Genomic DNA, 13,938 nt, shown 5'->3' with positions numbered 1-13,938 from the left:
TCGACTTCTCTTCATTGACGTCACAAGGGGGAGTCTCTGCCAGAATATCCAACGTCAATATTTGATGCTCATATGATGGCCTTCATGGCAGCAGGACCTCCCCCTCCCTTGTAGACGTCACAAGGAGATAGGTTTCATCATGCCCCCAACCATTGATTTCTGGGTTTATTTATCGTTTCCATCGTGATCAGTCCCTGCCCTCAGTCATCGAGCGAGGTTGTATGGGTTATGGGCTATGTCAGATAGGTTCTATGGACTATGCGCCTTGGGCCTAGCCCTTACCCATTGTTGCAACGCACAATCCATCATAAGTATATGTGTTGTAAACACATATACATGTCCCATAACCTACTTTTCCTTAGACATTCATATTTAACATGTGTTACATACATCTTGCATATGTAATATATATATATATATATATATATATATATATATATATATATATCAAACTATACCCAATGTTCCGGTGGACGTAATTCCACGGGACTTTGAGTTGTAGGTCGGCCCACTCTTCTATGGGCACTATTATTACTGCCCCCTTGGACTCGACCCTGGCCTTTTGACCCTTCGACATGACAATGAGGTTAGCCTGACCTCCATCCATTCATTATGAACGTAAGGTCATTCCCAACCTCTGGCCTAGGCATAAAATGAATTTTTGTGACACATTTTCTTGGATCAAAGGCCCTTGGGATTAAGGCTCTCGCCTCCATCCAAAGCATTACGGTTATGGTGAGCGTTGTAGGTATAAGTCAACATCACAGAAATAGCCTTGCCTCCAACTACATTAATTTGTTGTATTGTTCCATGGAAATAGATTCACGCATATTTCACAACAAGTGTGAGGCTTGTGGTGTGCACCCAATGCAATGAATGTATTATCGGATTACGCACAGAGAATCCGCTCAACACCACTAGCCTCCATTGAACTCATTTTATCATACTATCTTTATTATATATATATATATATATATATATATATATATATATATATAGATATATTCAATTGAATAGAGATAACCACTGTAAACTACCCTCAAGTACAAATGAACCTTCACAACATTTAGGTTTACAATGCAATGGAATAAATTTAATATGGCATGATGTAGAACATATCATACCACCACATTCAACAATCGTCAGAGAACTAAATTTCTATGTTATTGTAGACCCAACGCTACCACACTATTGTAAATACATTCAAGCAACAACCCTTAGAGCAAGCCTTCAAGCGTAGAGGACATTAATACGATAATGTATATCGTTAGATTAGTTATTAAATCTATTCGTTGAAGGACTTTTCCAAGATGATAGATGACAAAAAAATTATTTATTCTAAGCTCTTTAGTGGCCAAAGTGGTCACTTCATAGTAATTTATGCCAAATATACCATTAAAAAATGACTATTGTTACAATCTCCTACTATCATATGGGTATTAAAATGATTGAGCTCCATGTCTATACTTAACACATTAATGTGACTAATACATTAAAGGGACCAACCTTTCTGAAACAGAAGATATGCCAGATTTAATAACCCATATATACAATCATAACAACACCAAGAAATATATGAAATGGGGTGCCCATTTATGAGAAATTTGAACTCATTATGTGCGTAACAAAGAGGCATCATTATGTTAAGTACATGAAATATAAAACCATGTTATTTAAGCTTATGAGGCAGTTCCCTAATAGCACTGAGAGCACAATTTTGTTCATGTTGATGCAATAAGAACACAATATATAGACCTGTTGATGCCCCGAAAATCGGGTCGACAACAAGGGGGATACCTGCCTGGTCCGGACCTTGGTTGGCAGCTCCTTATCCGTTTGGTATAGCGAGTCCGACTGGGGATAATGGGACCAGTTTCCCAATCTATGAGTGTGTGTGTGTGTAGAATTTGATGTTGCTGATCTAACAGTTCCTAATTAAGATTTTCTAATTCTAATTTTAATCTAATTCTATGTTATTGTATTCTAATAAACAACACATCTAAGTCTATACTAACCCGGGATGCAATTCTTGTATTATGCGATCTAAAGAGATTTCAAATAACAACTGGTAATAAAGATCATTCAACGATTATAAGAAAGGAAATCAATAAAGATGAACCACTTCACATAAAAAGTTAGACGAAACAGTTGCGAAAAACATATCGCATAATGAGCTATTCATACATTAAGCATAAATAAATAGCTATCACCATACAGAAGTGCCAAATGATAACTCAGGCATTCATGCAATAATACATAAACAACTAAAAACTGTATATCACTTTAACATATAAGCAGAAATGGTCAAGAGATAAAAGTACCATTTATGACTAGTCCTACTCATAAGCTTCAAGCGACAATGATTTATCTCTCCTTGCTCTAACATCCACTAAGAGTACAGAAGTGCAACATCAGTAGTAGATATCAAATGCAAACATCAACAAATCTTGATCCATTCATTCATCAAAACCTCCTCGGAGGGTGCAAAAGTTCATTTTCTAAGGACAAGTTTTTGATAAATTTCTGGACCCTTCTCTAAATGCATGAGAAGGGTTTAAATACTACCAACTAAATAACTTAATTACACAGATTCAAGATACGGTTTAAATGACCGCCCTTTTTCTAAGAAAAAATAAAAAGAAACTATTTCTAAAAATTAAATATAATATCTAACTATTTCTGCATTTGCTCCTTAATGTTGCAAGCATTCAGTGTTTTCCTAGGTAGAGCTAGCTGACTGTCTTCCGCTTTTGGTTGAGCTAAGCAAACAGAAATGGTAAGAGTTGGCACCATCTTTTCAGCAAAATCGATGATATACTCGAGAGTCGTCTTCTGACTATGTGGCTTCACCGCGTAGGCCCAGTAATAATCTCAGTTCACTTGGTTAACCCTTTGGATTGTTTCTGTCTTTATTTTCAGCTTTCTATTTCCAGTTTGATTTTTACCATTGCTTTCTTGCTCTTCTCGAGCTTACAGGTGACTGAGCAGTTAGAGGCTTTGCTTTTTGAGCAATTTTCTCAGCAATGCGCGATTAGCGCTAGGCGCATCGGAAACTGCCTCCGTTCTTTGATCCGGACTTCTCTGATGCGTTTTTCTCCTTTTGCGCCTTTGTCTTCACTGGGTATAAAGATTCAAAATTTGTAAAAATAATTCTTTCGTGAGCTCTTGACCTTGGTCATTAAACTACCTATTGATATCAACATCGTTCAATACTCATTCAACCATGGCTGTAAATGAAAGATCTGTAATGGATGGCTCAGCAGCGTTCTGTGAATTTGTGGCTCTGTTGCATGCGGGTGTCCTTTCTCTACCTTTGAACATTGGTGTTTTACCCTTTTTCCTCATAGCTTCCTGCACATTGCTTTGTGTAACTTTTGTTTTTCGTTCCTGCAGTTCACAAGTGAGGAGAGAGTAATGACAACAAATAACGACAGGAAAGCTTTAAATGTTACGGATATGCAAAAACACGCCACCTGACGTAAACTGGCTCTTCGAACAACACAAAACCATATTTTATTAACAACTGGCATATAATTCATTAATTATCATTAAAGTGCATATCCAGTTCTTGGTTTATGGAAAACTTTTTCTTGAATGTTGAGCCGGGAAAATTCGCGATGGAATGTTTTTGCGATCTGCATCGCAGTATCGCATTTCGCTGTATCGCATTACTGAAATTTCATTGTGCTGTGTTATCGCAAGGTTGGTTGATCGTGCTATCACAAGATCGCAGATCGCATTATCGCAATATCGCAGATTGCTCTAATCGTTAAATTGTTATGTATCTTTTATACAATTTTGCGAGATGCGATATGCGATATCGCATATCGGCGATTCTTTAAGGTTTTCCAATGTGATTTTTTATTAATGCATGTGATGCAATGGAGTTCGCATCGCAATCTCGCAGTTTATCACTTTTGGTCATAAGGAAATGTCCTATCCTTCTTTGTGCGATGCGATGTTTCTTAAGGAGTAACATATATGAGCACTAATTGATTTTTTGAATTTTTTGACTAAGGGCCCCCACTTACCTAGTGTTATTGCTAATTTTAAATAAAGAAGGGGGTTGTTGGTGGCCACAACAATTGGCGATTCACTTGGAAGAACCACTTATCTCTGTTTTTCTATTGAATTTTCTAAACTTCCAAAACAGAAATTTTTTCAGAAAATTAAACTTTATTATGGAAAGATAAAGTACATTATGCTCTAATTTGTCAATGATATTTTGTTTCAACCATTTTCCACTTTGATTATTTGCTTCCTCAGGCTAGTCCTTGTATTTACATCAGTCATTACTTGGTCTTGTAAAGATAAAACAAAGTCTCCTTTGTAAACCAGTTTTAAATATGCTCATTTGTCATAGGTAGAGCCTCTGCTGCCAGCAGGCGTTTATAGCCTCGACAGGGTTACCTATTACCCAGCAACGGTCCTGTATCCTACTTAAAGCAGCCTACAACTTTCAAAGAAAAATCCATATCCACACTTATTGCTTTGATTTTCTTTTTTACTCTTAAAGAACAATGTCTTGGTTTGGTAGGAAAATTATGACACAGTCATTCACTTGATTTATAACTTTGCTGAACAAGTTGGCTCATGATGAGACCCCTTGTCTTTTGATTGCAACAATCTTGAGTCATTGCCCTATTGTGGTGTACAGTATTGGCAAAGTCAGCAAGTTATAATATCTGTGATTATGATAAGCCGGCTCGTGATGAGACCTCTTATTCTTCAAGATAAAGTGTATCCTTGGGTTGTCCCTCTAAAAGTTGTGATTTCCTTAGCAGGGAGGAAGTCATTGTTTCCTTAAGATAGCTCTGGATGACATTAATAGATTTTTTGGAAACAGCTGTTCTACAAAGAATCTTTATTTTGTTATTGATACCTTTCATTGTACTGAGATAAAAAAAATTCTTCACTAAAGGTTGTTTTCATCAAACTTTATAAAGTTGAAACTAGTATCATATCTAGGCTAGATTTTTTTAACTGTATCTATCAATAATAAAGATCAGTTTTCCAAAAGATTTGCTATTTATACAAGCGAAAAGTTCAAAATCTGAAAGAGAATTGGTGTCTTTTTCGTAAATGCCTAATGTAACCACTCACAACTGGTTTTATTATGAAAAAGAAAAACAACTACTCTACAAAAAATAGAAGAATAATCTTCTATGGAAAATATTTCTTGAGAATTTGTCCATTAACAGGCAAAGGATCTCTCTTACCTGCTAAATCCTGTAACACAAACGTTGATGGACCTATGACTTCTACAATTTGAAAAGGACCAAGCCACATTCTTTGAAATTTTGTATGTTTGCCTTTCTCTTCATGAGCCTTGTCCCACTTTAAAACTAAATCTCCCATCTGAAAATCTTTTCTGGTCATTATGTTTGAATCAAAAGAGGATTTTACTAGTGCTTGATGATGAGCATGCGTTTTCCTAGCCTGTTCTCGTTGTTCTTCTAATTTGATTATTTCCATTTGTCTTAGCTGTAAGGAGGAAGTGGGTACTTCATCAATGTATTGAACTAAAGACAAAGAGGGAATTGCTAAGCGAGTTGGAAGAACCACTTCTTTCCCATAAACTAAATTAAGGGGAGAAGTGCCGATAGAAGCTTTTTGCGTTATTTGGTCTGCCCATAAAGCATATATCAAAGCCTTATGCCAATTTTTATGATTTTGGTCAACTGTTCTTTTGATAATCTTGATGAGGTTTTTATTTGTGGACTCAGCTAACCGATTTCCTTGCGGGTAGTAATTGGCCGAATATTTAAGTTTGAATCCTCTTTTATGTGTGAATTCAGTCATTGCATTTCCAGAAAAGTATGATGCATTATCAAACATTAAAGCGGAAGGCAATCCAAACCTGGTGATTATAAATTGATCTATGAACTCAATGATATTTTCAGCATTAGCCGTCTTGAGTGGAACTGCTTCTACCCATTTAGTAAAATAATCTGTTGCTGTGAGGATGTATCTATGCTGCTTAGAAGAGTGAGGAATGATCTCACCTATTATGTCCAATCCCCATTGACTGAAAGGTTGCTCAATGTTTACCGGCTATAGTGGCAAGGATAGCTTCTTTTGTCTTCCAACAGTAGTTTGGTAGACTTGACATCTCCTCACATAACTGTGCGAGTCTTTAAATCACATGGGCCAGTAATATCCTGTGCGCAAGATTTTATGTGCAGTAGCATCTCGAGCATAGTGTCTGCCTGTTGGCCCATCGTGGAGTTCCTGCAAAACTTTTTCAGCTTCAGATTTCTCAAGACACTTAGAAGAACAGAATCATAATTTATTCTAAAAAGAATATCATTTATGAGCTGATATTGTTTGAATTTCAACCTTAGAGATCTTTTCTTAGTATGATCGAGGTGTGAAGGAGCATACCCATTCTTAAGATAATAAATGATATTAGCGTATAATGACTCTGCTTCGTTTAGGCTTATCTCGCACATTTGTACCTTTGTAGATGGAATTTCAGAAATTTGCGATGCTCTAGCCAGCATTTTGTAGAAGCCTTGACCTCTCACAATGTTTGTTGGTTTAATTTCAATGTCGTATTCCTGTAAGGCAGTAACCCAATTGGCCCTTTTCTCACCCACATCCTTTTGTACTAGAAGGTTCCTTACTGCTGGAAACGGTACTATAATTTTAGTATGGGTTTTGAGTAAGAAATGTCTGAAGTATTTGACCGCTTTGAAAATAGCATAAGCCTGTTTCTCCACGTCTGAATAATTCAATTCAGCACCTTGTAAATTTGAACTGAAAAAATCAATTGGGGCTTCCGCTTTTTCTTGATTTGCTTGAGTGAGTATCGCAGCATATGAACTATCTGAGGCAAATGTGTATAAAATAAAAGGCTCCGAAAAATTCGGAGTTGCTAAAGATGGAGCATTAATAATAGCTTGTTTGATCAGGTTGAATGCTTCATGTTCATCTTGGCCCCATTTAAACTTTGAGTTCTTTTTAATCATGGTTTGCAAAGGAGACATGATTCGTGAAAAGTCTAGAACAAATCTCTTTACAAAGTTGATCTGACCAAGGAAAGATTGCATGGCTTTTTTGTTATGAGGTAGGGATATTTCAGAAATTTCTTTGATTCTGTCGGGATCGATGTGAATTCTAGATTTTGACACTATGAATCCTATAAGTTTCCCTTCACTTAATGCAAAAAAATATTTCTTTGGGTTAAGTGAAATTCCATACCTTAAACACCGTTGAAATATTTGTTTCAAGTCTTTAAGATGGTCGCTTCATTTCTTGGAATATGTTGTTATATCATCCAAATAAATTACTACCGACTTATTGACTAAACCTTTGAATGCGATGTCCATGGCTCTCTAAAATGTGGCACCAGCATTAATCAAACCAAATGCAATTTTTCGATATGCGTATGTGCCCCATTTAGTTCTGAATGTGGTTTTCAATTGAGCATCAGGATGTACGAACACTTGATTGTATCCTAAAAATCCATCCAAGAAAGACATTAATTCTGAGCCCGCCACTGCCTGCAATATCTGTTCCATAGGTGGTAAAGGAAAATTATCTTTTTGGCAGGCCTTGTTAAGGTTTCGAAAGTCAATGCAGATCCTAATATCTCCATTTTTCTTTCTAACAGGTACCATATTGGAGACCCATTTGGAATGTCTGATGGGAAAGATTATTCTGGCTTTCAATAACTTATTAAGCTCAGTTTTTATCTAATTTTCTAAATTGGGGTGGATCTTTCTCAGCTTTTGTTGGACATGCTTTTCATTATCAATCATGGGAATAGTATGTTGGATGATGGAAGTGTCATATGTTTTGAGCTCATCATAATTCCAGGCAAAAACATTTTTATATTGTCTCAAAAGATGAATATACGCTGATTTTTCTTCAGGGACTAGGCCAAGACCTAGATTAATGTTTTGTGGTTTAGCATTAGTTCCTAGGTTTACTAATTCGTAGTTCAAGGTTGAACTTTGGAGTTTTGAATTGGTAGGCCTTTTAAACTGATCCTTCAAATCATACAAGTCTTCTAACTTGACTACCGACTTAGGTATAGCATTATTAGTGCTATCTTGTTGCAATTGTCGATCATGTTGGTCTTCGTCAATTATTTGATTGGAGTAGGATCCTTCAGATGTGAGGAAATTTACAATATCAGGATCGTCATTGAATACTCTCCAATTTGTGATGTTATCAGGAATGGATGGTCTAAAGATTAATTCTATTGAGAATCTATCTGGACTAAAATCTTCTGAAGGAATAAGCTTAGAAGCTACGTTAGCCAAAATGTCTGCACTTGCGTTTCGAAGTCTGGGAATTGAAGAGATATTAAACGCTATGAAATGCTCAGTTAGATCTTGAACTAAGGATTGATAATGTTTTAAATGCCCTGATAAGCAATGTATAATGTTACGTACCTGTTTAACCACAATCTCAGAGTCTCCAAAAACTTGAAGATAGTTGACGTCTAACCCGATTTCTTTGTACAACCCTTGGACCAAAGACTCATATTCTTCTGTATTGTTGGTGCAATAAAATTCGATTCTACATGTGAGCATGATTTTATCTCCTTCTGGACTAATCAAAATGCATTCTGCTCCTGCTTCTTCGTTAGATCTAGAACCATTAAAAAATAATTTCCAAAACAAAGATTTATTTACGAGTTTATCTAAAAAATTGATACATTTCGAACTATCAGTTCAAGAAAATTTTTCGACTTGGGACAAAACAAAGTGTTCTAAATAGGGTGATGCATGAGCATTGAAATTGCCGAGGAAAGAATCTACCGAGTAATTGCCAATAATGCTGCTGTTATACGCTACTGGTTCATTTTCCCCCTCTAGCTCCGTTACTATGTATTTCTGGTGTAGCTCTCGTTCAACTTTTATTTGATTTGGTTTACCATTGTAGGGCAGCCACATGTGCGACCAGTCAGTTGTGAAGTATCCATGAAGTTTTTCTGACCAATCCCTGCTAAGAATTAAGCCATAGAATTCAGGAATGTCAGCAACTAAAATGTCAATAACTTGACATACCTTTGGGTTGGATGACAACCTTATGGTTACTTGATTTAGTTCGCCGATCACTTCGACTTGAGATCGATCTAGCTGAACTATGCACACAGCGGATTTTTGCGGCTGAACGTTTAGCTTGGCACATATGGACTTTGGTAAAATATTGGATGAAGCACCAGAATCTACCAAACAATTGTGCACATTTTTATTGAAAATTGCATAAGTAAGGAGGAATAGGGGAGTATGAGATCTGGATCTTCCTCCAATTAGAGCGATGTCATTTGGATCAATCTTATTGATCACGTTAGTTGGAGGTCTTCCCATGTTATGAGAAGCTTGAGAAAGTACAGCGGCAGGCAAAGGTGCAACTGGCACGGCATGTAATTCTTTCATCATTATCTTATGTTGATGCTTTAACTTGCTCAGTTCGTAAAGGGTGATGTTGGCCCTAGTCTTTTTCATGTCTTCTATAATATTGTACTCCATTTCATCCGACACGATCAGTGTTTTAGATGGAGTTGTTTCATCTATTTGGACTGGGCTGGTTTGAGTCGCTTTAGATGTCGTTTTCTTTGTTGCGACTTTATCCTTTATTGCAGAGCTTGCGCTCTTTGGCTTAGGGGTAGTTTGGGGAGGATCAAGCTGATTTTTGCTTCGTGTGCTAACTGGGAATACTTCTTGATCTTCTTCTTGTGGGAGGATGAAATCCCACATTCCTTGTAATTCCACAACCTCTTCTTCATCAGTTTTCCCTTCAGTGGCAATTTCCTCTTCCTCTTCTTCGGATTCAGCATTTGAAATAGCATTGGGTGGCTTTGAATCCATTGAAGGACCTCTTTTAAAAGCTTTGTAGGGTTTTTTTGAAGAAGTTTCTGCTACTTGCTTTTTGATGTTGACCATTTCATTAGACATGGTCTTTAGAACTTTCTGCAATCCTTCCAAATCAAATGGATCTTTTGCTTGTTTCTTCTTGGAGTCTTCCTTGAAGGTGACCTTCTTGAATTTACGTTCCTCTATCGCGGATTTCTTTTCTAGGGATATTATACGTTTCTCTACTGCTATTGCTTCTTTCATGTTATCGGCTAAGGTTGTTTTATTAGCCCTATCCACAAAGATTTCGATGTTTGATGGTAGAGCGGTGATATACCACTCACGTCGTACTTCTTTGCTAGGCTGGGAAGTAGTAGGAATTTTGTTGAAGATTTTATTGAAACGTAAATTGAAATCTTTGATAGGCTCTCTAGATTCGGCCCTAAGGTTGGATAGGTCGTTGATTAACGTTGTCGTGGACCTGTCATCACCAAACTTGGTCAGGAATTGCTCCTGGAAGATATCCCAACTAGTGATAGATCCAGAGGGTAATGAAAAATACCATGACCTGGCTATTCCTTGTAGAGTATAAGGAAAAATCCAAACAACAACATCTTCATTAGTAACCCCATTAAGATTAATGGATGGCATAAAGTTGTTTATGTGCTCTTCTGCTAGCATGCCTGCCTCGAGATTAAATTTAGGCAGCCATTTCTCACGATCGGTTGGTATTTGACTCAAGGGTGAAGGCATTAAGACTACCCCAGGGTTATTCCATGGAGACTGGGCCATTGCTGAACTGCTAATAGTGGAAAGTGCAGAAGATGATCCCTGTGGCTGGGAAGATGAGGATACTACGATTGTAGATGATTGAGGAAGAGTTGTGGGGTTCCCATGGATGGATGGATGATGATCTAGAGTGGCGGAGTGGATGGTTGACTTCGTAGTGAAGAAGTTGAGATGGATGATGTTGAGGAAAGAGTCTCACTGTCAGACTCTTTAGGTGATTTCCTTGCTCCTTTCCTGGTGAGAAGAGGTAATGCGGTTGGCTGAACGCCAAACTTTTCACTCTTTAGCCTAGTCAGGGGATGAGCATGTTTATACTGAAAAGTCACGCTGCCTTGAGATTTATCATACCTTTGAGGAGAAATGGAAAATGGTTGAAGTTTGTGAATCAGAGATTCGACTTCAGGAAGTTCAACGGTAGATTGTTCTGAAATGTCAGGGTTTGTAGCAACAGTTGATACTCGAGCGACTTCTAACTCTGGATTTAAATGTAATGGGGAAGTGGGGAGAGATGGTGAGGGCGATTTACTCTTAGAATGGTATTCAGATTTAGATTTACTTGCCATTCATAGTTCAGGCCCTCCTTCTAGTGCCAAATATGTTGAGGCCCTGAAAATCGGGTCGACAACAAGGGGGATACTCGCCCGGTCTGGACCTTGGTTGGCAGCTCCTTATCTGTTTGGTATAGCGGGTCCGACTGGGGATAATGGGACCAGTTTCCCAATCTATGAGTGTGTGTGTGTAGAATTTGATGTTGCTGATCTAACAATTCCTAATTAAGATTTTCTAATTCTAACTTTAATCTAATTCTATGTTATTGTATTCTAATAAACAACACATCTAAGTCAACACTAACCCGGGATGCAATTCTTGTATTATGCGATCTAAAGAGATTTCAAATAAAAACTGGTAATAAAGATCATTCAGTGATTATAAGAAAGGAAATCAATAAAGATGAACCACTTCGCATAAAAAGTTAGACGAAACAGTTGTGAAAAACATATCACATAATGAGCTATTCATACATTAAGCATAAATAAATAGCTATCAGCGTACAAAAGTGCCAAATGATAACTCAGGCATTCATGCAATAATACATAAACAACTAAAAACTATATATCACTTTAACATATAAGCAGAAATGGTCAAGAGATAAAAGTACCATTTATGACTAGTCGTACTCATAAGCTTCAAGCGAAAATGATTTATCTCTCCTTGCTCTAACATCCACTAAGAGTACAGAAGTGCAACATCAGTAGCAGATATCAAATGCAAACATCAATAAATCTTGATCCATTCATTCATCAAAACCTCCTCGGAGGGTGAAAAAGTGCATGTTCTGAGGACAAGTTTTTGATAAATTTTTGGACCCTTCTCTAAATGCATGAGAAGGGTTTAAATACTACTAACTAAATAACTTAATTACACAGATTCAAGATACGGTTTAAATGGCCGCCCTTTTTCTAAGCAAAAATAAAACAAAACTATTTCTAAAAATTAAATCTAATATCTAACTATTTCTGCATTTGCTCCTTAATGTTGCAAGCATTCAGTATTTGCCTGGGTAGAGTCGGTTGACTGCCTTCCGCTTTTAGTTGAGCTAAGCAAACAGAAATGGTAAGAGCTGGCACCATCTTTTAAGCAAAATCGATGATATACTCGAGAGTCATCTTCTGACTATGTGGCTTCACCGCGTAGGCCCAGTAATAATCTCAGTTCACTTGGTTAACCCTTTGGATTGTTTCTGTCTTTTTATTAGCTTTCTATTTCCAGTTTTCTTTTTACCATTGCTTTCTTGCTCTTCTCGAGCTTACAGGTGACTGAGCAGTTAGAGGCTTTGTTTTTTGAGCAATTTTCTCAGCGATGCGCGATTGCGCTAATCGCGCATCGGAAACTGCCTCCGTTCTTTGATCCGGGCTTCTCTGATGCGTTTTTCTCCTTTTGCACCTTTTTCTTCACTGGGTATAAAGCTTCAAAATTTGTAAAAATAATGCTTTCGTGAGCTCTTGACCTTGAGCATTAAACTGCCTATTGATATCAGCATCGTTCAATACTCATTCAACCATGGCTGTAAATGAAAGATCTGTAATGGATGGCTCAGCAGCGTTCTGTGAATCTGTGGCTCTGTTGCATGCGAGCGTCTTTTCTCTGTCTTTGAACATTGGAGTTTTACCCTTTTTCCTCATAGCTTCCTGCACATTACTTTGTGTAACTTTTATTTTTCGTTCCTGCAGTTCACAAGTGAGGAGAGAGTAATGACAACAAATAACGACAGGAAAGCTTTAAATGTTACGGATATGCAAAAACACGCCACCTAACATAAACTGGCTCTTCGAACAACACAAAACCATATTTTATTAACAACTGGCATATAATTCATTAATTATCATTAAAGCGCGTATCCAGTTCTTGGTGTATAGAAAACTTTTTCTTGAATGTTGAGCCGAGAAAATTTGCGATGGAATGTTTCTACGATCTACATCGCAATATCACATTTCGCTGTATCGTATTACCGCAATTTCATTGTGCTGTGTTATCGCAAGGTTGGTTGATCGTGCTATCGCAAGATCGCGGATCGCAGTATCGCATTATCGCAATATCACAGATTTCTCTAATCGTTAAATCGTTATGTATCTTTTATACAATTTTGCGAGATGTGATATGTGATATCGCATATCGGCGATTCTTTAAGGTTTTCCAATGTGAGTTTTTATTAATGCATGCGATGCAATGGAGTTCGCATCGCAATCTCACAGTTTATCATTTTTACTCATAAGGAAATGTCCTATCCTTCTTTGTGCGATGCGATGTTTCTTAAGGAGTAACATATATGAGCACTAATTGATTTTTTGAATTTTTTGACTAAGGGTCCCCACTTACCTAGTGTTATTGCTAATACTAAATAAAGAGGGGGGTTGTTGGTGGCCACAACAAGACCCAAGAACCAAGGTATGTTTGATTGGAAAAACTTGGAAAGACATCCTTGCAAAATAGATAGGCCAGTAGGCCTAGAGAGAAATAGGTCTTTAGCATCACCACTCTGAAACATGAGCAATGCTAATAAGATATTGTAATAAAAAAAATCATGTCACTACAATAAGAGAGGATTCCTATGTTGATTACTATTGAAGCATAACTAGTACCACCACACACATTGTTCCAGCATCTTTAAACCAATGACAACAACATATTAGTCAATGATGTAAACAATAAAGTAACAAATCATGTCTCATACATTGATAACACTATTTCAGATCAGAAATTCAAATAGATACCCATTATTATTGGAAAGACATGAAAAAATGCTTATCATTAAAAATTTTGGGCAACTAAGTCTAGGACA

Source organism: Pinus tabuliformis, chromosome X (genome assembly GCF_031772625.1).
Source record: "Pinus tabuliformis cultivar Carrire ecotype Pingquan chromosome X, CPIR1, whole genome shotgun sequence".
Classification (NCBI taxonomy): domain Eukaryota; kingdom Viridiplantae; phylum Streptophyta; class Pinopsida; order Pinales; family Pinaceae; genus Pinus; species Pinus tabuliformis.
Note: the sequence above shows the minus strand (reverse complement) of the source record.